At 44.3% G+C, this 21940-nt stretch overlaps 4 non-coding genes across 4 annotated transcripts; 1 reads left to right on the top strand and 3 right to left on the bottom strand.

Moving 5' to 3' along the window:
• Positions 1-7165: 7165 nt before the first annotated feature.
• Positions 7166-7237, top strand: trnaa-ugc. Its single transcript has one exon. It is a non-coding gene; the product is annotated as a tRNA-Ala (tRNA).
• Positions 7238-7842: 605 nt separating this feature from the next.
• On the bottom strand, positions 7843-7924 carry trnas-uga. Its single transcript has one exon. It is a non-coding gene; the product is annotated as a tRNA-Ser (tRNA).
• A 113-nt stretch (positions 7925-8037) lies between these two features.
• Positions 8038-8109, bottom strand: trnag-ucc. Its single transcript has one exon. It is a non-coding gene; the product is annotated as a tRNA-Gly (tRNA).
• A 342-nt stretch (positions 8110-8451) lies between these two features.
• Positions 8452-8533, bottom strand: trnas-aga. Its single transcript has one exon. It is a non-coding gene; the product is annotated as a tRNA-Ser (tRNA).
• Positions 8534-21940: the final 13407 nt, after the last annotated feature.

Below are 21940 nucleotides of genomic sequence, written 5' to 3'. Positions count from 1 at the left end.
TCTGTTCCCGCTGCTGACAGGGTAAGACAATGGATATAGGTCATGAAGAATGAGGTCCACTTAAAAAGTGCTCATCATACTGGAAGGCACAGTCATTATTTTTCACAAAAATCCAGTAATGGGCCCACGCAGATGCAGAGATGAAAGGCCAACATCTGCTTTCATAGCCATCTCTCAAAGACCATTTTTACAAATGTTATCCAGCCTATTTTACCGTCATAGACAGCCTTTAATCAATGCATAAAGATTGTCCCACTCCGCCATATCTGCCCCATGAAAAGCCTGTTTGAAAGAAAACACTGTTTTCATTCATCATTAAAGATACTGGTGGAGACTTTGTTTTCCAAACATCAAAGCGGCACTGATTTTCCTCTGTTGCTGTTCAGATATAAGCGCTCTCAGATAAACACGCTGCCTTTTACAAAGTGTGGAAATGGCGTCTCTTTCCGCTCGTCGCTGCAGTTTAGGTGTCACAACTCAATTACGAGTCCGACTTAACATCGAGAAGCTGTGATTTTTTCTCCGCACCGTGTAGTTAAAAGGCTTCTTGTAATTCACCTCATATGTCTGCTTAGCATGAAATGGTGTGTACAAAGCCAATTGAACTTGAGACAATCCCCTCATAATTACAGCTCTTCCCATCCCTTCCTCGAGCTCCAGGTCCTCGGTGTCCTCTGCGACACTGAATAAGAATTTGGGCTCAGTCATCTGGAAATGAGGAAGGAGGGAGGTGACTGGAAGGTATTTGTTTTGGCCATGCTCGATGAAGCCGCTAATTGTCCTTGGCCATGTAAAGCAAACCTACATGTCCTATGCTTTTTTCATTAACGCCACCGTGCTGCCTCTTTATTCACTCCACCACCTCCACCTGGTGTGGCCACTCATGAAAAAGACAAAAGGGCGTAGAACGGACACCAGGTGACCAGCCCATATTTGCTTTACAAGGAGTGTCTTTACTTTGATACTTGTCCTGAAACCACCTCTTCCCTCACAAGCTGGGTTTAAAAAGATCATATTTGGGGTGGGGGGGGTAGTATCTTAGAGACATTTTTCTGTTGTTATGGTGTATTAACAAGACTGGATGTCATTAACACATATGGGGCACATAAATTAAATTTGTGTTGAAGCAGTGGAAGACTGGCTGATTGGGTGTGTACAAGATGCAGCATAATGATTCCCATTAGAAAAACGTGTATTTAGACAGAGCTGACACTGATAATTGTATGCAGCCATTAGCGATTATCAACCATTTCAGTTTGTATACACATTTATTCTTTAAGCTATGTGTCTTGCCGGTGTTACTTACTGCCTGCTGTGCAAATAGAAAATTTGTTAATATTATGACATTTATGCTATGTGTTTATCTTTAATTATTATTTTTTTAAAGAATAATTAATTTAAAAAATCTATTTGTGTTCCACCAGTGTTGGAAAATCTGATAAACTACTTATATTACTTCCCTAAATGAAACTAGCAACATTAGCTCATTGCTGCTTTTGTTACTTAGCCTGGCTCTGTGAAAGGTGCCTTTAAACAACTCAGAATCCTGCACACACACACACACACACGCATGTTGTCCATATTTGACACGTGTAGAACAACAAATTAATAAAGAAATGTTGCAGTTTTTACATTTCTCTTTTCACAGAGACAAACCAGGCTTAGGTATAACAGACCAGTCTGCTCATTGAACGCGGTGATCCCTCAAACTCCAGGAAAGACAGCAAAAAAGTGAAGATCGCCACGGTAACCATTTCCAATTGTAACCCATTAACAGTACAGCGCTTGTTACTGAAAAAAGTAAGTCACATTACAGTGACAGGTTAAGTTGTGTGTTACCGTCCGACACTCTCACAGTGTCACCACCCCCTCCGGGAGTCTCCTCGCTGAGAGTCGGTGGAAGAACCTTCACGAATAGCTCACTCCAGTCCCGCTCTGAGGGGGGAGTGTTTTTAGCCCCAGCTGAACTCGCGGCACGATTCCTAAGAGTAATTTTGTGGCAGCCTGATAAATATAGTCGTAGCTTCTTTAAAAAATCCTGCAGAATATTTTGGCTGCAGCCAAATTGCGCGGCAGACGATTAATGTTCATATACGGATTGCCACTTTACCATGACATGCACTAATGCATGGCGGAGAGAAAATGTATAAATCTGACGGAATCACTGGCACCCTTCATTTTTCAGTCTAATGGCTGTAGCATTAACAGCTGCAAGTCGCTGTCTTATAGTCATTTATTACCACCCATGTTATCCTAGTCTGCCATTTTACTACCATAGCACCATAAATCAGGGGGCAAGAAGGGGGCCAGCACCCCCATTCAAGCCTGCTTCACAAGAGAAATATGGAGCAGCGTGAGGTCTGTGCACCACAAGCCGAGGTGGATATCCTGCCTGAAACGCACCGTTTAAAAGTCAGTCATAATTTTGCCTTCACGTCAAATGCTTTGCATTACAGCAGGGTCTGTGTTGAATAACTCCACTGTTATCATGCTTACATCATTTCTATGTTCGGCTGCAACATGATCTGTCATGTTGAATAGACCCACCAGGCCGTCGATGGGTTTAATACCTGGGCTGCTTTCTTGACTGTGAGCAATGTTAGAATAACAGGGGGGGGAAATACAATTTCAAACTATAAGTGCCTTCTTGTGGCTTTTCTGAGACGTGCTTGGAAACACTGGGGGGTATATAGATGTTTTGGCCACAGCAGCACAAGCCAACATATCCCTGCTCGGCCTGTTTGCTCCTGTGTGGCATGGCGACACACTGCATTTAATTTACTGGCGGCTCGACTAAATGTACCAGTGGAGGCGCTCCATAATTCATGAGGGAAGAGAAAGGGAGAAAAAAACATGATGAATCTACGGTTGCTATTCATGTACCCCCCGCCTCCCACCCTGCACTTTCAATTGAATGTTAATGGGCAGAGACAAAAGAAAAAAAAAAGAGATGTACGCTGCAAGCAGAGATAGAGATCTGAGGTTAAAACAACAAGTTAAAATGCGTGGATGTTTATATACACGATGCATGATCTAAAACTGAATTCCAATGAGACAGAGAGAGAAAAAAAGTCTTCTCAGACTTTGCATTAATCATTGCCAGTTCTCTTCCTGACCATTTTCTTATCTCCATAATTAAGTAATTAACAGTTCCTGGTGCCAGTTTGCCCAGCATTCGGACAGGACACAGCAGGAAAATAATAACACTAAATCACTCAACCGTTGGAGGATTTGGGGAAACCGCCGCATGGTAATCAAAGATTAAAGGTAACGAGTGAAGAAACAGATACTGGCTTGGCGAGCGCCGGGAGGAAACATTCTCACACTCCCGCGTGCACACACACGCACGCCGTAACAAACACATACGCGCGCACACACTCACACACGAACTAATCTGAGAGATGAAAAATGACCACGGGCATTTTCACACACTTAACATGCCGGCACACGTGCTCATGCACAAATTCACCCCCGGATGCATAGACCTGACCTGTAAATCAGCGCTTGACAGGACGGAATTTGTCACAGATCTCCGCAATGCCGTTGTGCAGTAGTGATGCATAGCAGGGATTTTACAACATGATCATGACAAAGATAGAGTTGAGTTCTGGGGACAATGAAATATAGCAGTCAATTATAGAAAAACTGATATAAATACCCTTTGTGTTTGTTTTGACTGGTGTACTTCTTTGGTCAAAAATTGAAATCACCAATAAAAGGGTCACTTTAATTTGACTTATTTTTTTGCTGCCATAGCACCAAATACTGTTATCTGGACTGGTGAAATATTTGCGTGGCTGAATTTTTGGTTTGTCCCATCTGTGGTTTGAGCACTTCATGCATTTCTCAGTATGTTCACTCCACTGTGGCATGATTCAAATCTCACAGTAACATACAAAGTGCTGAGGTCACATGACCCATGAAAAAGAGACTGCCCCCCCCCCCATTAACGAATGTGACACTGAGCGTGTGGGAGCTGCTGATGACGTCAACAAGAAGTGATTCCAGCAGGAATCAGTGGTAATTTTTGCAAGCTAAGGTAACTAGCTTCAGCTTTTCTAATGGAAGCTTTAAGTAGAATAAAATTTAACACGGATGTTGAACGTTGCGTAGGGACATATGTTCAGCAGTTCATAACCAACGCCACGTGGGCCTGTTGAAAAAGAGGGGAAACATCTTGTATCAATGTCTGTGGGCTGAACAGTATGAAGTCCTTCAGTCAGTGTTGCACCATGAAAGTTATCCATGTGTCTGCTCTCAAATGTTTCCATGGAAGACGTGCACCCTGAGGCTTACAGCTTAGATGCTGTTTCCACAAAAATGTCCAAAACGATTCCATCCTCTTTAGATATTCTCTATAGATATGCACAATAGCTGCAGTATCATCAGAGTTTATATTTTCCTCACACGGATCTGAAATTGCAGTTCCACTTTAATAACAGGGTATTTCCACTTGTCACTGTTGACTGTCGAGATTTTGGAAAAATCTGTATCATCACTTTTGCATTTCAGCTCACATTCATGGGTTCTTTTTCTTTAGCATATCCCTCGTGCCTTATTGCCCTTTGTGCCCGAGTCACATTAAAGGCTCGACCTTCACCCGGCCAGCTTCCATAAACGGCGCCTTCTCTGAAAAATCTAATGGATGCTGCTTCTCCATGTAAGGCTCTGTGCACCTGATGCAAACCCAGTTTATTGTAATTTATTGGACGTGATCTTACACACACCTATAAAAGTTTACAGGCTTACTGTTAAAGCGAGGCTTGGACATTTATAAGGTTGTGCGAGGCATCATGTTGCATTCCACAAAGAGACAGAGAGAGCACAAAGGACAGTTGTTGAAAGGGACGCTGATGTATTGGTCATCCTTTGCTTCTTTGGACTTCAATGAATACATCTTTTCTTTGATCTGCTAAAGTTGTTTATAATGACTCTCTATTAGTGGCACAGTCATTACCCTTTCCCATGGGAGTGATGCACCCCCACCTTTTTACACACACACACACACACATACAGACTATTCATTCCCATCACCAGCAGAATGTCGGGCAGATTAAAAAGAGAAAGTGCACATATCTCAAAGTGTGCATACATCAAGCAGGCTTTGCTGCTGGTTGCTCTTCCTTTGTGGTGCAATTGTAAGAAATGGGAGTGCTGGTGGTTGTGTCGGGGGGTGTCTATGTGCTGGTCTGTGCTGGACTTTGTCATGTAACTTCCACTTTGCAGCTCTTTTTTTTTTTTTTTTTTTTAAACACAGATAGGGAGGTCTTTCATCGCAGCCACTGTCTGGGATAGCTAATCCTGGACTACAATAGACCCGCTTCAACCCAACAATGTATCTGAGCGTGTCTCTTTGATTTGAAGGCCTTGTTCCAATCTGGCTCCAATCAGCACGTCGAGTTTCTGGGGGCACTGCTGATTTTCTCGCCTCAGATGAGTGATCGCCGGGAGACGGCCGGACATGCGCTGCCAAGCCGGGATCGCATGTGTTGAAAAATCACACAATCACACGCCGAAATGACCAACTGTGTGTATTTGTGTGCGCTCTGCCAAGGCGCCATGGTAAACCGAAATGTACTGGCTGGCCTCCAGTTTGAAAGTTTCTTTAATCCTCCATCTGCAGGCGAGCACGCAGGTTGCACAGCGCACCCCAACACGGATACCTTCACACTCGCACACACACACACACGTTCACGCGCCGCAGCGCTGTGATATTGTGCTGCATGCGTTTGATGTGGGCAACTAAAGAATCCTCTCATAACCTGGTAGAAAGCAGCCACAGTGGGAAGAACAACCCGCTGCTTCGATTGAAGTGCACTTGTCAATGGCGACCTGCCGGATCAAAACAACCACGACGCAACCCCTGTGGCTTGTACACCTTTGTCGTTCCTTTTAGAAGCCACATTGTTAGACATTCAAAGGGGACGTGGAAGAGGTTATTACTTTGTCAGAGAATATTTCCAACCGACAGAAGATGAAAAATATTCCCCCTCTCTTGGTAACAGCAGGTGAAACTGAGAGGAAGCGCGGGTAACCTTGGTGGTTGGCGATGCGCTGACCCAGGTCACTTTGTCTGATGTATGATGCAGCATCACAGAGCACCCAGCACATTTATTAGACTGTGTAATGATAAAAAGATAGCGGGGGAAATGGATGACGGTTGAATTGGAGCCCACACATGGAGACGAGGCCCCTGCTTGCAGTCTCCTGGCGGTAATATCATAAAGCAGGCGGGAGAAGATGCTCCTCAGGAATACAAATGCTGCCTTTAAGTTGGAAACGTGTGGCCTGAGATGTGCCACCATATTGAAGGGGGGGAAGATTTAGGTCTTTAGCCGATTAATCTCTGTCATCATCTTGGCATTGTGGAGAAGCAATTTAGATGGTAAATACAGTTTGCGGTCCATATATCATCGGGTCGGTGGCGCGGCATGCCGAAGTTTGGCTGCACATTTAGGGGCTATGCAAGACTTATGCTAAATAAATGGTCTTATGTGTCATTGAGATCTTTCATTTTTTATTATGGGACCAAGAAGAAGAGCATATCTGTATTTCATCACATGTAGTAAGAGTTCAACTTGAGGGGGGGAATGCCTCGTGTGAATGTGTTACAGTGTAAAGCGCATAAAAACATTGGCAAGAAAATGAGAGGAAGAATAATGTTTTAAAAAGTAATGAAACAATGAATAATTAAATAGAACAGATAGATGTTACTGTGTGGGAATACACTTGTTGGATGCTGGAGTTAAACCTTAAACAGTTTGTGTGTGATGAGGTAAACAGTGCAGAGGGTTGGTGTGTGTTGGTGCGGGCATATTTCTGCAGAGACTGATGTAATACAGTTAGGGAAGTCCAGTTTGAGTAATGAGGGTTTGACGGCCTATCAGACACCAAACCACAGCACAGCGGTTTGTAATACTTTCAGACAAGATTTTACAACTTTGTAAAGTTGATCTGTTTGTGGTTCAGTCATTTATTGTTTAAGCAGCACAGTCCGTGTAGTTAATATAAGTTACAGATTCGTTAGATTACAATCTTCTCTTCTCCATATTTTTTCTATTTGTCCAGGTGATGAAGTAAATACTGGAACAGCAGGTCTGAACTGCTGCATGCTTCTGAATACTGTATGCACGCTGAGAGGGAGTGTTACGACATGCATATGATGGGGGATGTAGCTCAGTGGTAGAGCGCGTGCTTTGCATGTATGAGGCCCCGGGTTCAATCCCCGGCATCTCCATGTAGTTTTAATGATGAAAGTTGCTGTACAGGACAAAAGTTGTAGTGATGAGTCGCGGGTGGAGACTTACTCAGATCAAAGAACATGAAACTAATGTCATACAGGGAAGGAATCATGCTCCTTCGTTCCTGTGAGGCTTTAAATAACAGGACAGTGTTTGTCTGAACACCTTTTTTGTTTCTGTGAAGTCTTCTTCTGTAACTAGAATATCATAACAAATGCACTAACTAGTGCAAACCATGAGACCTACATCCAACATTTCAAATCTGTTAAATCCTCAATGTAGAAACAAGCAGCTAATGTTGAGATGTTGAACCTCCTTCCATCCTGTAGAGCTCCTCCTCAGTTAGAAATACATATATGGCTTTGAAAAAACTTGCACGTGGTGGTTATGGATAGATTAAGTGCAGCATTTGCTCTATTGCACTGTAATAACAGCAACGATATCTGGAAGCACTGAGTGGAAGACAGCTGGACCCACAGCTTTGTTCTTTTTTTTTTTCATAACTCATCCTCAAGTCACTGGTGAAAACTCCTAGTAACATTCTGGGATTGTTGCAGCTGCATGGCTGATGTACGAGTTGGCAAACTCACGTGAAAACAGTCGTTGTCGGCAGGATTCGAACCTGCGCGGGGAGACCCCAATGGATTTCAAGTCCATCGCCTTAACCACTCGGCCACAACAACCACAGCTGCATGTGTTCTAAGGTGTGTTTGTTCGTCTGCACGTGTGCATGTGTGTGAAACAAATGTTTTGAACCATGCTGGTACACACATATCTCCAACAAACAAAGACACAATGCGATGGCCGGGAATCGAACCCGGGTCAACTGCTTGGAAGGCAGCTATGCTTACCACTATACCACCATCGCGGTTGAAAACAATGATTTGGCTGCCAACTTTGCACTTTTCATCAGTGTGTGCATTTAACTGCAAGAGGAGGAAGAGGAGAGTGTGAAAGAGTGAAGAGGGATGCAGTTTAAGATACCTGTATTTCATATGAACGATACTGGCTGTGAAAAAGCTTTAGTAGAACAGGGATGAAGACAAAGGTCTAGCTGCATTGAGTGCACATCATTGGAGTCACAGCTAATTTCCCAGAGACGTTTCGATATTCACATCCTCAACTCACTGGCCAAGAGTCTCAGGAACCTGCTGAGATTGTTGTGGCTGCCTGGCCGACGTGGTAGTTGAGAAACACACATGAAAACAGTCGTTGTCGGCAGGATTCGAACCTGCGCGGGGAGACCCCAATGGATTTCTAGTCCATCGCCTTAACCACTCGGCCACGACAACTACAAATGTGTGAGTATGTGTCTCTGTCCGTGTGTTTGTGTGTGTCTGTATTTCTCAATATTTCCCCATCGTGGTTGGATTCTTAGAAGAATTTCACTTGTGATAAAGAGGAAGTAAAAATCCATGGCAGTACAGAGAAAGCTGTGATTATGTGCTCTTTGGAATGGCATGTGGTCCATTTTAAACTGGTGAACATCTCCGCAACATTAGCTGCTTGTTTCTACAGTCAGGATTTTTTCGTCCTGATTTTATATGGCAGACTGATTTTCACATCGCCTTCACATCACTGTGAAGTTGTAGTTAAGCTGTAACATGGATAATATAATAGTAGAAAGAATGGAACGTTTTCAAGTTGGGACACTGCAAAAGGTAAATAGAAACAAAATGTTTTGATATGCAAAACACTGAAATCTCATATTTATTTGAAAGTAGCAGAAAGACAACATATCAAATGTTGAAACTGAGAAATTTCATTTTTTTTTTTAAATGATGACGTCTGCAGCGATGAGCTGTGTTCACAGGTGACGGGTTTTGGAAAAGTTCCTGAGCTCATGCAGTGAGTCCACTACAGGATCAGATCTGTTTTCAATGCAGCATGCAGTTTTCAATGGGTCTGAAATTGATGGTACCTTGTTTGTTTGTATGAGATGCTGATATCTCTATTTTTCCTGTTATTGGTATCAAATCTTTCTGGGAAGCTTTCAAGAAGTTAACAGGAAATAACACAGAGCTGTGAAATAATGTGTTACTGCATTTTCGTTTTTTTTTTTTTTTTTTTTTTTTTTAATAAAGGCATTATGGTGACAATTCTGCCCGTCCAACGCAGTGCTGTCAGTGATGCATTTGCCAGTGTTGGACTGAACATGTCTTAAACAGTGTAAACTATGTTTCACATGTCCAGCCACCTGTGAAGATGAGTCACCTGGAGACGGGTGTGTAAAGCAGGTAGGTGAGGAGAAAAATCGTGTTTAACTGGCTGATTTGAACCTTGTTCAACTGTATTCAGTTAAACTGTAGAAGGTTATAAATAACATTGTCATAAATTAAAGAAACAACTTATATATTACTTTTAAGAAACAAGCAGAAATTTTCCTATGCCAGCTACCTGACCACATGTACAGAGCCCACTGATGTTTAACTTTACAAGTGACATTACTTCCTGCCTCCAGAGCAGCTCTGTTTGCATAACTCAATCTCAACCTGCCCAGTGTGAGTCTGCGGTGACTGGTAGAGTTGTAGCGGATCTTATGTCATAACCACGTTCACAGAATGAAGTTGGGAGGATTTTTCTCAGAGCTGCTGCGCCCTGTCCGGATTACATCTCACTTTGAATGAGCAAATCTTTTTCGGGACCCACCCCAAACTGGAGCTGCTACACAGCAGAGCGACAGAAAGAGATTATCCATCCAGAAGCTGCTGAATACTGAGAATGGAGGAGCTGGTGTGGATGTTACCAAGCAGCGTCTGTTGACTTCAATGCATGAGCTCTGCTGTTTGAATATGTCTGTCTGAAAACGCAAAGTCCGCCTTTCTACGAGTCCTGAGAAAACTCTGGCGTGCCAGCCACACTCCGCTGGCCCAGTGACAGAAGTGGCCTGATACTGAGCGCATGTTTCATATTCAGTAGTCAATGGGGTGAGTAGTGAATTATTCTACAGTCTGGCAGCAAAGCATACAGATTGTCCCCTCTGTGTGCATAACAAATGCAAAACAATTTTACGTATGGTATTCACGACATCTGGAGCTAATGGAAAAAACAGAAAACATAACTTCACACTGAGTGATGGAATTTTAAATTGCATTCTACACATGAATGCCTCCCGGGGGCGGCTGTCGGACCGAAGGCGCTCACAGCAAAAGCGATCAGAGAAATAGAAAGTACACGATGTAGAAATCGAGCTCTCTTTGTGTCGCTCTCCCCTCTCCACCCGTGTCTACAGCAGACTCCCAGGGAGGGTGATGTCATCCTCAGACGCTCCGCTCATTGACCTGCGTGCAGACTGGAGGGAGCGCCGCCTCGGATAATTGACAGTGGAGCGGCTTTGAAATGCTGATTAAGCACAACCTGCCCCATAGCCCCCCAGACTGTTGGCTCTGCATGCGGAGGAGGAGGCTTCTGACATGGGGAGGAATCCTTCAAGGGAGCTCTCGGTGATGCGGTTACAGTATCATCATGCATCAGAATTCAAGGCCACTTCTCCAGAGATGCTCATGTGAAAAGGAGGGGGGAGGGGGGGTTGTGAACGGCATTCATTAGGGCATCAGCGCTTCATTAAAACCTCCTTTCTGGTTGATATTTTCCTGGGTAGTGGCGTGCAAATTCTGTCACACCGCCTCTGCCTCCTCCTCACGGGCGCTATCTGCGCTTCGTGCGCGCCATGTTTCACCGAGATAGCGCTTCACGGCGAGATTGGGATCGCGCTTGGAATTAAAATTTAAGGGCTCATTAATTTTTAAATCACCCTTTACATGCCGGCTTGTGTTAACACGGTTTGTGTCTTTTTACAAAATTTGTAAATTTTCTAATTGTCTGCTACAGCATTTCAGTCGTTATACATGGACTGCAGTTTTAGGAACGATCTAATTAAGTGGCAGTAACGGTGACATATTTAACGGCTGAATGTGAAACACAGGGAATAAATTGAACTTCAGGGGCTTTAGATTCTGCCATTGTCTCCTCGTGCCAATAACCGCGACAAGGTCAATGATCTGGAGGTCATTTGTCTTCCCCCCACCTGATGAGAAATATTGACCAAGAAGCTGTGAAGAACCAGGAAAGTGTCATAGTGCAACTTTTTCACTTTGACATATAAGTGAGGCAGTACAGTGAGTGTGGATTAAAAGACTTGATGCGGCAGAGAGAGCTATCACTCAGGATGAAGGATTGAGAACAGCCAGGGGGTTACGCTGGGGCCACTCAGCCTTTTTTTTCCGGGTATATGGTCAATAGCAACAGACTGGAAACCCATAGGTCGAGATCTGGCGGACAAAAGCGACGGCTTACCCTCGTCTCGTCTCACTCGGGGACCGGTCAAATTTGTCCCCTGGGAGCGGGGCGACCTTCTAACATAACTCGGCCCTTTGACCTTTCACCCCCAACGGGGCCTTTTCTCGCTGTGATGGATGGCTTTTTGTGCACGGTTCAAATCTCATGATTTATAGAGCTGCAAACATTTGCTTTTTTTCCTCCAGCCACCGTCGTCCACACGTTTGATCGCACCTTCACTTCCCTGCTGTCTCCGCTCACATGTTCATATTTTCTCATCACTTAGCATCTTGCCAAGAAAAGGGGAATCCGCCCTGCTGCATGAGATGGATACGATATCATGTCTGAGGCTCTCCCCCTCTCTGACGTCGCTGCGCTGGTAATTCTTCACTTTTTTAATATCCATGTTCCAGAATGTGTGTTTAATGGCTTCCCGGGGGCTATAGGCTAAAACCTATTTTGTGTCTTAGTGCTGTATCTTGAGTGTTACGGGAAACTCCCTCGGTGAGGTAACCTTTCCATTAGGGATATGAAAGGCACTCTGTCTCTCTTAGGTATTGACTAAAAGGGGGGCTCTTCCAAGTTTCTTACCCAAACCCTTAACTCTGTTTCTCTATTATAGTCATTTCTTCTAGTATCTCTAATAATAGCAACTTAACTTCCTCATTGATTGACCAGTCCTAACAAGCTACTGGGGAAAAAGAACCATGTCCCTGTTATTGTTCTGTAATCCTCCGAGATGTAAACCAAATGTTTAGAACATACCATAATAAAACACAGCTGTGGAATCACATTTTCTAAATTTGAATCTCAATTACAGCAGCAGAGGATAATCAATATGATCACACCTATTTAAACCGGCAGCACGCTCAGATGCAACCTTGGTTGAAACAGCAAAAAACATCTCCGACAACACAGGAAGTCTTAAACTTGCAGGCTTTAACACATACAGATGCTAATAGCCACTTATTTTGTGGTATTTTATACAGCACGTTATTATCGATGCCTCATGCTTCAAATGTCAGTTGCACATCATTTCTGTTTCATCCGTCTGGCCAGGATTTACTGGAGAAAAGGTGCCAGACAGCATACATATCTGGAAATTCTGCATAAATCTGCCTGGGATGTACAGATTCGTAGTCTCCCTGGACATGTGTCCTTTTTTTTTACATATAGATTGTAGTTGTTTGTGGATTATTGGACGTGAGGGGCTGAGGATAACATCTATGAATATGAAACAGCTCCTTATGACTTCATATCTTTTTTCAAACTCAGCAAAGTTTGACTTTTTCTGCAGGATCACAAGTAACTTTTGGTCACACCACAAACAGGAAGTACTGCGCAGCACATACAGCATGACATGAGCACTCTGGGCAGATGTTAACCACAGTAGAGTAGATGACAAAAAAAGGCAGCTAACTCACTGTCTCCCTGGCAACATCACGCATCCTGTTGATTGTGTGTTGATTGTTTGATGATTATTGTTGCATGGTAATGCAGTTCAATAATACACTTGAACTCTGCACTGTTATATCACACTCAAGCGAGTGTAGTACCCTTGACTAATTTCAATTCCCTTAAAGACAGTAGCATGTTTAGTTTGCTAGCTTTGATGTAAAGTATTTGCATTAAGTCATGCAAAACTACTGTCATGGTCCTTTAACCCTCAAAGCAGCCAGATGATCTGCATGAGGCCTGTTGGTAAAAAGATGAAGAGTATCTACAGTCATGCTTGTCTGGACTTTTGATGACCTCTTGGCTTTTGCTTTAGCCCTTCTTTGTGTTCTCCCTGTCAACCAGCTGCCTGTCTACATAAGCTGCTCTATAAAGCAAATACAGTGAAAGCCGCCACGGATAAAGTGAAAATGGAATATGTACAAGCAGAAAATGGCAGAGTTAGGCTCTAACGCCGTTAGCTCGGCTCTCCTCCATGCTGTTTCGTCTACAAACTGAGCCCTTTAACTGAGAAATTCCTGCTGCAAATCCTGTCGGTTTCACCTGCATTCATACGTAACCCATGGAATACATAGGCTGAGTGGAAAATTACAGGCAGCATATAGGGCAAAGTCGGCCAGTGTGTTACATAATAAGCTGACAGGTTAGAACAGTGCAAGCAGCTCCCTGCAGATAAGTGACCCAGAAATATCAGCTGCGGGTTTATGGCGCGGACTATATTACATACAGTTCTCCCTCTCAGTCTGTTTGGCTGTCTCCTGCGTTCTCCACTGCATGTTCTCTACGTTCCTGCCAAGAATGAGAAACATCTAAAGGTCGATTAAGGCAGCGAGAAAAACATTTATTCGCCATTTTTCCCAGCCGTACATCACGGTCCAGTCTTTTAGCAGAAAGGGGGTTGAGATGGATGCATTGATCATGTTCAGTGTCACGGTGCTTTCAGCTGTGCTATGATGGCGACCCATAGACAGGCCGCCACTTTGGTCTGCGCTGAAAGATCTACCAGATGGATTGGCACAAACTTTTGCACAGACGTTTATGGCTCCCAGAGGATATATCCCGTCCCATATCTCCTCACTTTTCCTTTTGTGTCAGCGTGAGGGTAACATTTTTCGGTTTAAAGTAAAATGCTTTGACAACTATTAAATAAAACATAAGTGAATGTCCCGCACCCCAGCTTTAGAATAAAAGAAACCCGAGTTCAAGCCATTCTAGGCCATAATTGTGCTCCATTCACATTTCTGTTCAGTCATTACATACGAGCGGTTGTTCGGACAGCAGCTGCTCCACATGTGGGACAGGCTAACCAGATTTCGGAAGATTCACTTTCCCCCCATCTCCAACAAATTCAGAGTGACATAACCCCCCCATGGAGTTCCAATTGGCCACAGGCATGAGAACTGAAGAAAAGGATAAATGTATTTTTATTGGGAAGAAATAATACAAAATAGCTGTGGGCCAACTGGAATTAATTTAAATCTTACTCAAAACATCAGTGAATCACTTCCGAAATTCCCCCTGCCAGCCAGCTGTGATGTTTACAGCTTTGACTTGTTTTTAGATTACACACAAAGGTTTTTCCGTTCGCTACTAATGGCAGAAAGGAAGCGACGAAGGGGGAAAAAAAAGCCCCTGAATAATTAGACAGATCAGAGGAAGAGATCCTTCGCTAGAGGTCATGCGGCTGATAAACGATAGGCTTGCCTGCAATGCATGTTAAGTGAGTATCGGTGTAATTATCCAGGCAGCGGCGCCTTATGAATGTGTGTAATGTCACGGCCTTTCTTCCCTCACCCCCCTCAGGCGCTTTCCTTCCTTGTCAGACGCTCCACAGACAGGGAGTGAAGGTCACTTGACCAGAGGAAGAAAGGTCAAGGGAGGGACCCGGCCCATGACAGGCCGATCAGCCCACCGCCACAGAACGGCGAACTTAATTAAGATTGAGAGCGACATTTTCTTTTCCCATCTCTCCCTTCCTGGCTCCCAGGTTCTGATTATCAGTTTTTCTGAAAGAATAGGCGCTTCAATCAGATGACGATCGAGCCCCCTGAAGGGATTAATGACAATTCAGTAGGCTTACTTTCACTTTTTTTGTCTTTCTTTCTGGAACTTTCTGGAAAATCACTTGCCAAAAATTCTCTTTTTACCTAATCTCAGAGGTTGACAAGTTCATGTGTAACAAGACGCTTTTAGAAATGTGGGAGATATCTTCATTAAAACATCAAAAACCTTCTTCAGGATCCAGGCAGCGGCTCATCCAAGGCAGACCTCCTTCCTCTAAATTGAGAGGAGCTAGTGCCAGGACAATCTGTGCTTGCTTTGCAGATTCTTTGGAGCCGATGGGGGAACCGGCGCAATAAAAGGAGCCCTTCCTGAAGGTTTGGCGGCGTGTTTCTGTGGGCGACACGCGGGAGATCAAGGGAGCAAGAGAACTGACTGGGCAGGCCTAGAGCCGCCTCTCTCTCCAGGGACTCTTCTCTTTAATCACAGCGCAGCCAAGCAAAGTGATGGTGAACTCCACATGCCTTTGGTCTCCCTCGTCTCTCTCTCCCTCTCTCTCTGTCTTCATCTCTGTCTCTCTCATTCTGCTTCTCTCAGTGTTCTCGCCTCTTTGCTCTCTGTCCTCACTCCGCCGCTCCTCTCCTCCTCCTGCCTCTTTCTTCTCAGCACCCCTCGCGGATTTTGTTGTAAATTTCAAGCTGCAGCCAGCACGCATTTTTTAATATTGCAGCACAAGGTGAAGGCACACGGCACCACGGTGGTGTTAATGGCGTAAAAGCTGCTTCTGGTAAGCAAGGCAGCCTCCTTGCAGCACCTCTAATTGAGACCTGGACACGTCCCCGATCACTGAGCCTCCAGAGGCCGGCTGCCATAAAAGCAGCGCTAGGAGCAGTCATTACTGCACTGGGAAACATATGGTGTCAGGTATCTTTAAGCTTAACTGTCCAGTGGCGCATGGAAGAAATGAAGGCCGGGGACACGGGGAGCTGACCATTATGAGAAATCCTGAAGGTGTTGCACAGTGGAGGGCCGCAGACAAGCATGTCATTTACAGCTGCCTGTTGTCTCCCCCATGTTTTATTGAAACAGCGGAAATGTGCTGCAAGCTGAGGACCTGCAGTCAGGCTGAGCTGTGCGATGGCACGTTGGAGGCTTTTCTTGCTTTTTTCTGCTTTTTGTCTGTCTGCCATTCGGCGCAGGGCAGGTAGAGTGCAGCGGGTCTAATCAGAACCTTTTCGGCTGAAAACAGCTGCCTGTTGGAGACAGGGTTGATGACAGCAGAGTTTGCCAGCTGGAAAATAATAAACTGACAATACGACTGACAAATCGGCTACGAGTAAAGCCGAGAGGAAGCACACAGCTGGAGGATCATTCTCTGTGGGTTTGTGACTATGAACGACATCTTTCACATCGCACACATTCATTTGATCCCTTCCCTGATCCCTTTAAAGTGGTTATCAGCAGATTTAAGTGTGCTTGTAGTAGTGTTTTATTTTGCCTCTTTTTTCTGCTCTTTTGCTTGTGAGGAGCCCTCTCATGAGCCTGTCCACTCCTTCATATTTAGATACCTTAAAGCTGTCATGAATCGTCTAATCGGTTGAATTACCACTCTTTTTTATTGATATAACCTTGAATAAGTTTGCTGTAGAATTTGGAGAGAGAAATCTGCAGCTCTTCAGCTGTACGTGTCTCCTCAGTAAGAGTCTCATACAGTAGGTCTTTCTACTGCAGCCACACTGCTGTCAGATTTGGCCCTCCGGCTTCTGACAGCATCTCCAGACTCCCAGGAAGCCTCTCTAGGCGAAACCGCAGCGAGAGAGAGCGAGCGGAACCTACTTTCTACTACAGCAGCACAGAATTGGGTTAGAGTGCACATACAGATACTTTCATAATGTTCTTTTATTGCTTGCAGCAAGGACCTGTGAAACATTAGCATTTTAGCAGCGCCTAGCCTTACGGTGCTGTAATACGATGCAGAGCAGTAAAGCTGTCAGTAAGTCCTTATCAAGTCGATGATGTCTCTGTTGCTTGGCAGGCGTCACAAACAAATGACGGCTGAAGCCGCTTCTCCGTTTTGAAACTAATTTCCTCTCCTGTGTGTGTGTGTGTTTGCGCGAGGGGGGAGGGAGGGGGAGAGAGATGTTATTGAAGTTACCATGGTGATTCAATTTCAGCAACCCCCCACTTCCCTCCGCCTCTCTCACCCTCATTTCCTCACCAGAACAAAAAAGCAAATATTTCTGAGAGGAATTCCCTCGGTTGCGGGAGCTGCGGCAGGTTTCACCAACTGATCTAAGCGCGGTTTGGGTGAACGTGTTCCCCGCCGGGGATCCCTGCTCAGATATGCATCCTCACGGATCTGCTGAGCACAGAAGTTACACAAAACAATGTTAATTTCTGGAATTTTAAGTATTCTGTGAAATTTTTCAGGCTGAAAGTCATTAGAATGGAAATGAAGTGTGGAAAGGAGGCGAAGGAGTTATATTACGTTCTCAAGCAGCAGTCGACTTTTTCGGGCAGTGGATGAGCATCATCATTTGGAGTGTAAATGTCAAATCCTTTGCATTCTTTGAACCCCAGTCAAAGGTAACTGCTTAGCATAAAATTTACAGCCTTGCCAAGTCAAAATGTCACTTCGCTAGAACCGGATATATCCACCTAATTAGGAAGCTTTGGGTGACATCGTGTGCTGTGTTTATTTGAAGTTCAGACAGGAAGGCTATTTATGCCTCCATCTCCTCCCCCATCTCAACGGGGTCCACCGAGGTTTTATTTTCCTCCCAAAAATAGAAAAGCTGGTAACAGAGGGAGAATGTTTCTAATTCCCAAAACAAATGATGGGGAACGGGGCAGCTCTGTTTTGACATCTGACAATGTGATAACAGCAATTTGTCTCTCCCTCATCAATCTAAATCGCCCTGGGTGCATCAGTAGCCGCGAGACAAGCGGCGCTGAATGTGGGAGCTTGTTAGAAGGGTGTTTTATTTCCATTTCTGCACTCTGCTATTGATGAAATGCTGTTTAGGGCTGTGATCTAGCCAGAGAACAAGCACACACACACACACACACACACTGGTTTCCTCTTCAGTTTAAGCGCAGCTCTTCCTCTCCACTGACTGTCTCACAGTCACCATCTGCCATGTTGGAAGTCTGCCCTCAGTCTGAGAGCTGGAGGCTGACTTGGGAGCTGTATATATATAGTTCTCCATATTTCACCTCTTTAGAACGGGGATTTGTAATCTTGCTCGCCTGTAAATCACAAATCATTAATAACTGAGCGCATTTTTCAACTGGGAGCAGCGAGCGGCGCACCGCGTCGGCCTGGTAGCGCTGCGAGAAGCACACAGCCGTATAACCCCATTTTGTGGTTTTCCTGAGCCGAGGCCTGTGTGGCGCGGTAATTAGAGCTGCCACATGTTCCAGGGGGGGTTTACCGCCGACCAGTTGGCGCGATTGAGCAAGATGGGGGAAGCCCACGGCCGTGCCAGGGAAAGGTTGACGGGAATCCACGTGACACTGGGGCTGTCACTGGGCTGAAAGGGAATCCCTTCCTGTTTCCCCTGTTTTGTCAGCCGCTCAGACTACTGCCATGGTAACCTGGTGTTTACTGTACTGGTTGGCAGATGCGCAGCAACAGGCTGATGACGTGTTAATATGGCAATGCCTATTTTTAAACTTCAACTGTAACTCTGTGTGCATGTGTGTGTGCGTGTGTGTGTGTGTGTATGCAGCCACAGTGGAAAGCATGGGCCTAACCAACAAGCTCTGATTAGATGACTGACTGGTCAGTTGCCGAACAACAAAAGTTCAAACCAAGAAGAAGAGGCATGCTTGAGTAATGTGGAAAGTCGATCTCCATGGCAACTGTATCATAACAGAGATGACGGCAGGCCTTCCTTCTTCTCACATCCTCTCATTCTGTTACTGTGGAATTATACGATGAATCAAATATATATCTTTCCTTCACCCCTTCCTCTGAATCTGAAACATTATGATTTGTGAAAGTCGAGCAAGATCTTTTTTTGGGCACCTAAATTAATCTTTCCCCTACTAAAGGAAAAAAAAAAAAAAAACAGGGGGGGGGGGCAATATTATTATGCATGCCTTTTTTGAAATAATGAGAGAGATTCCTGGTGCTGGTGAAAAGGACCACCGGATAGTAAAGCTCTGTAGAGCTCAATTAGGCGTCATCTCTATCATTAACTCAACCTATAAACTATTAATGGTCTCAAGCCATTTTTCATGATAAGGCTCCCCACATTTGAAAAATTCTCATTAGGGCCTAAATAAGGGAGCTCTCGTAGATCAAAATTGGTCTTATCTAGTTTTTTAAAATTCCAAAATAAAGATTTAATGAAATATCTCTGCTTCTCTTTCTTTGCCAGTCCATCGTGCTCTCTCGTTCGGCTCTCTGTATCTGTACATGCTGCATCGGGCTGTACATTAATGCACGAATGTGAACACCTCAGATGGTTTGTTTTGATGCGTGCTCCCAATGTTTACGTGCTCGCACGTGTTTTCCCCAAGACAGCCGCCTGTTCGATGTGCACGCCCTCTTCCTGCTTCTCCGTCCGTGTTGTCAGACCCAATCCAACATCGCGTCCATTGTCACATCATTTACCGCAGAATACACAATGACTTCACACTCAACAAAACACCCGACACCTCCGATTTTCCTCCAGAAAGCCAACGCAGATGTGACTTTGAATCGCCACCTATAGAATAACACGCCGGCCCTCCTGCTCCCCGCATGAAAAGTGCCTGAATTTTAAACAGCTCCATAGGAATGAAAATGAAAGGCGTGTAAAAATTAATATTACATTTCCGTGACTTCCTATGCTGTTTAAAAAATAATGAGACTGAATAAAAAAGCACTCAAGTTAATAGCCTTGAAATATTGTGCCCCTGACATTTCGTCTGTACTTCCAGGAAGCAGACAGTGTTCAAATTGTTGGCAATATAACCCGCCTTTTACATAATGGTTGAGTCCATTTGATAACTTAATTGTTGCCTGCATTAGCAGGAAGCTTTCTGATGTATTCAGGCAAACAGCTCAAGGATGACAGGGAATGTCTGAAAGTTGACAAGTTTGAACCAAACCGTGCTGAACTCTGAAGTGCGGATGAATTTCTGCAGCAGTCACGGAGACACGCACACAGTCACATACTACGGCTGGGTGTGTGCTCACTCTTTCACACACACCACTCCTCCGATCGTTCTGGGTGTGATCTGTGTAGGAGTGTGAGCAGGGATATCCCCCTCTGGTTTTCAGAGAGGGGTCTGACTCATTGCCAAGCACATTTTTTTTTTTTCAAGGAGAACACTCCGTCCTGTTTGCAGCTCCAGAGGAAGACCCTGTTCCCCTGGAAGGAAACGCCTTCCATGAGCTCGCTGCACATATCCACCCTGAACCTACTGCTGAAACTCCAGGTCGCTGTAACCTGTCACAGGGCAGTGGACAAGTGTTTTAGAAATTACACTGAAATTAAATCCTTGCTAAGAAATTAGTATTAGTGTTTGATGTACTTACTAAAATTGTAAATCCTGTTTACTGTTCTGCTGTGTAACACTTTCTACAGTACTGCTTTCTGGGGGAAACTTTAATTTTCATTCCTGAACTCACAGTGTTGCTCTTGGTCATTTAATTAGTGTGATATCCGTGGGAAGAAGCACCAAAATTTGTCCGCTATATTATTTAATTTCCAACCTCACAGGCAGTAAACCAGCTGGGGACCTACGCTGTTAGCTTAGTCCCCTCTGTGATTTGAGCACTCCCTACATTACTCCATAGGAACCATGAGGCTGTGTCTTAGTCGCTAGCTGGTTAGCACAAGAAACACAAAACGAACGGGTGCAGCAGCTGACAGCAATGTCAGCTCTCAAACAAGCAAACAAACAAAAAAAAAACCAGCAAAACTGGTTTTATCCTCCTTTGAAAAATGGGAAAACATGCAAAGGTGAGGAGAATTAGAATTTTTCAAGTGTTCAAGTGTCAGGACGTGTCAGGCGCAGGATGTTTCCTGTATCTCAAATAACCTCGAAATCTGAAAGGACCTGGGAAGCATGCAAAGTATTTGCTGGATACTTCTAATGAGGTCGCTGGATAGTATTTTGCCCATCTCTGAGGCACACAAGGCTAAAACTCTTGATAGAAAACATTATTTACAGCAGCGGCCGTCACATCTGACCACAGCTTCCCATCCACCCGCAGATTATTGGGCATTAAAGAAAATGTGCACAAGTGTTACTAACCAGTGGAAGAGGCCCAGTCTGCCCTGAGAGGGAGCACCAACCCCCGGCAACAAGCCAAAAAGTTTGAGTTTTTTTGTTTGTTTCCTGGGATCCCATACAGGTTTTTGTTGAGATAAGGACTCAGTAAGTAAGTATCAAGGTATCACAATGGCTTTTCCGTGTTTTTCAGTAGTCTGTTCATGCTGGTATAGGCTCATAATAATAACATTCATTCATTTTGTAAGAAAATAAAGATATTGCACAATAATAGGCTAATTAGGCCCAAAAACTTGGGCCGTCCCCACAACTTCAAAACACTCTGGCCCTTGGACAAATAGCTGAGGATGTCTGATTTACAGTTTTAATGAATAACGAGAATGACCTCCAGGAAATAATAAAAAAAAAGCATTCTCAGAGCCCAGCCTGAACTGAAAAGAAACAGAAGTGTTTGTTTTGAAAGCAAAGCAGCCAAACACATTCGAACTGTGAGCTAAGTTCACTTCTTCTCTTCAACACACACCGACACCACTGAATGTACACATCGCCAAAAATTGTTGAGTTAGCGTAATAAGCTTTCCAGTCTCGTTAGAGCTGTGGCCTCTGCACAAACTACAAATTGGCATTATGTTGCAGTATAGTCTCCACATCTACAGAAACACTTACCGCAACACATGAATGAGATTATTTCTATCCCGTTGAAATTTACAGCCTGCAAACAGTCAGCAGTGTCTGTG

The sequence above is a fragment of the Chelmon rostratus genome, chromosome 20, assembly GCF_017976325.1.
Source record: "Chelmon rostratus isolate fCheRos1 chromosome 20, fCheRos1.pri, whole genome shotgun sequence".
Classification (NCBI taxonomy): domain Eukaryota; kingdom Metazoa; phylum Chordata; class Actinopteri; order Chaetodontiformes; family Chaetodontidae; genus Chelmon; species Chelmon rostratus.
This window is presented reverse-complemented; position numbering and strand designations above follow the sequence as displayed.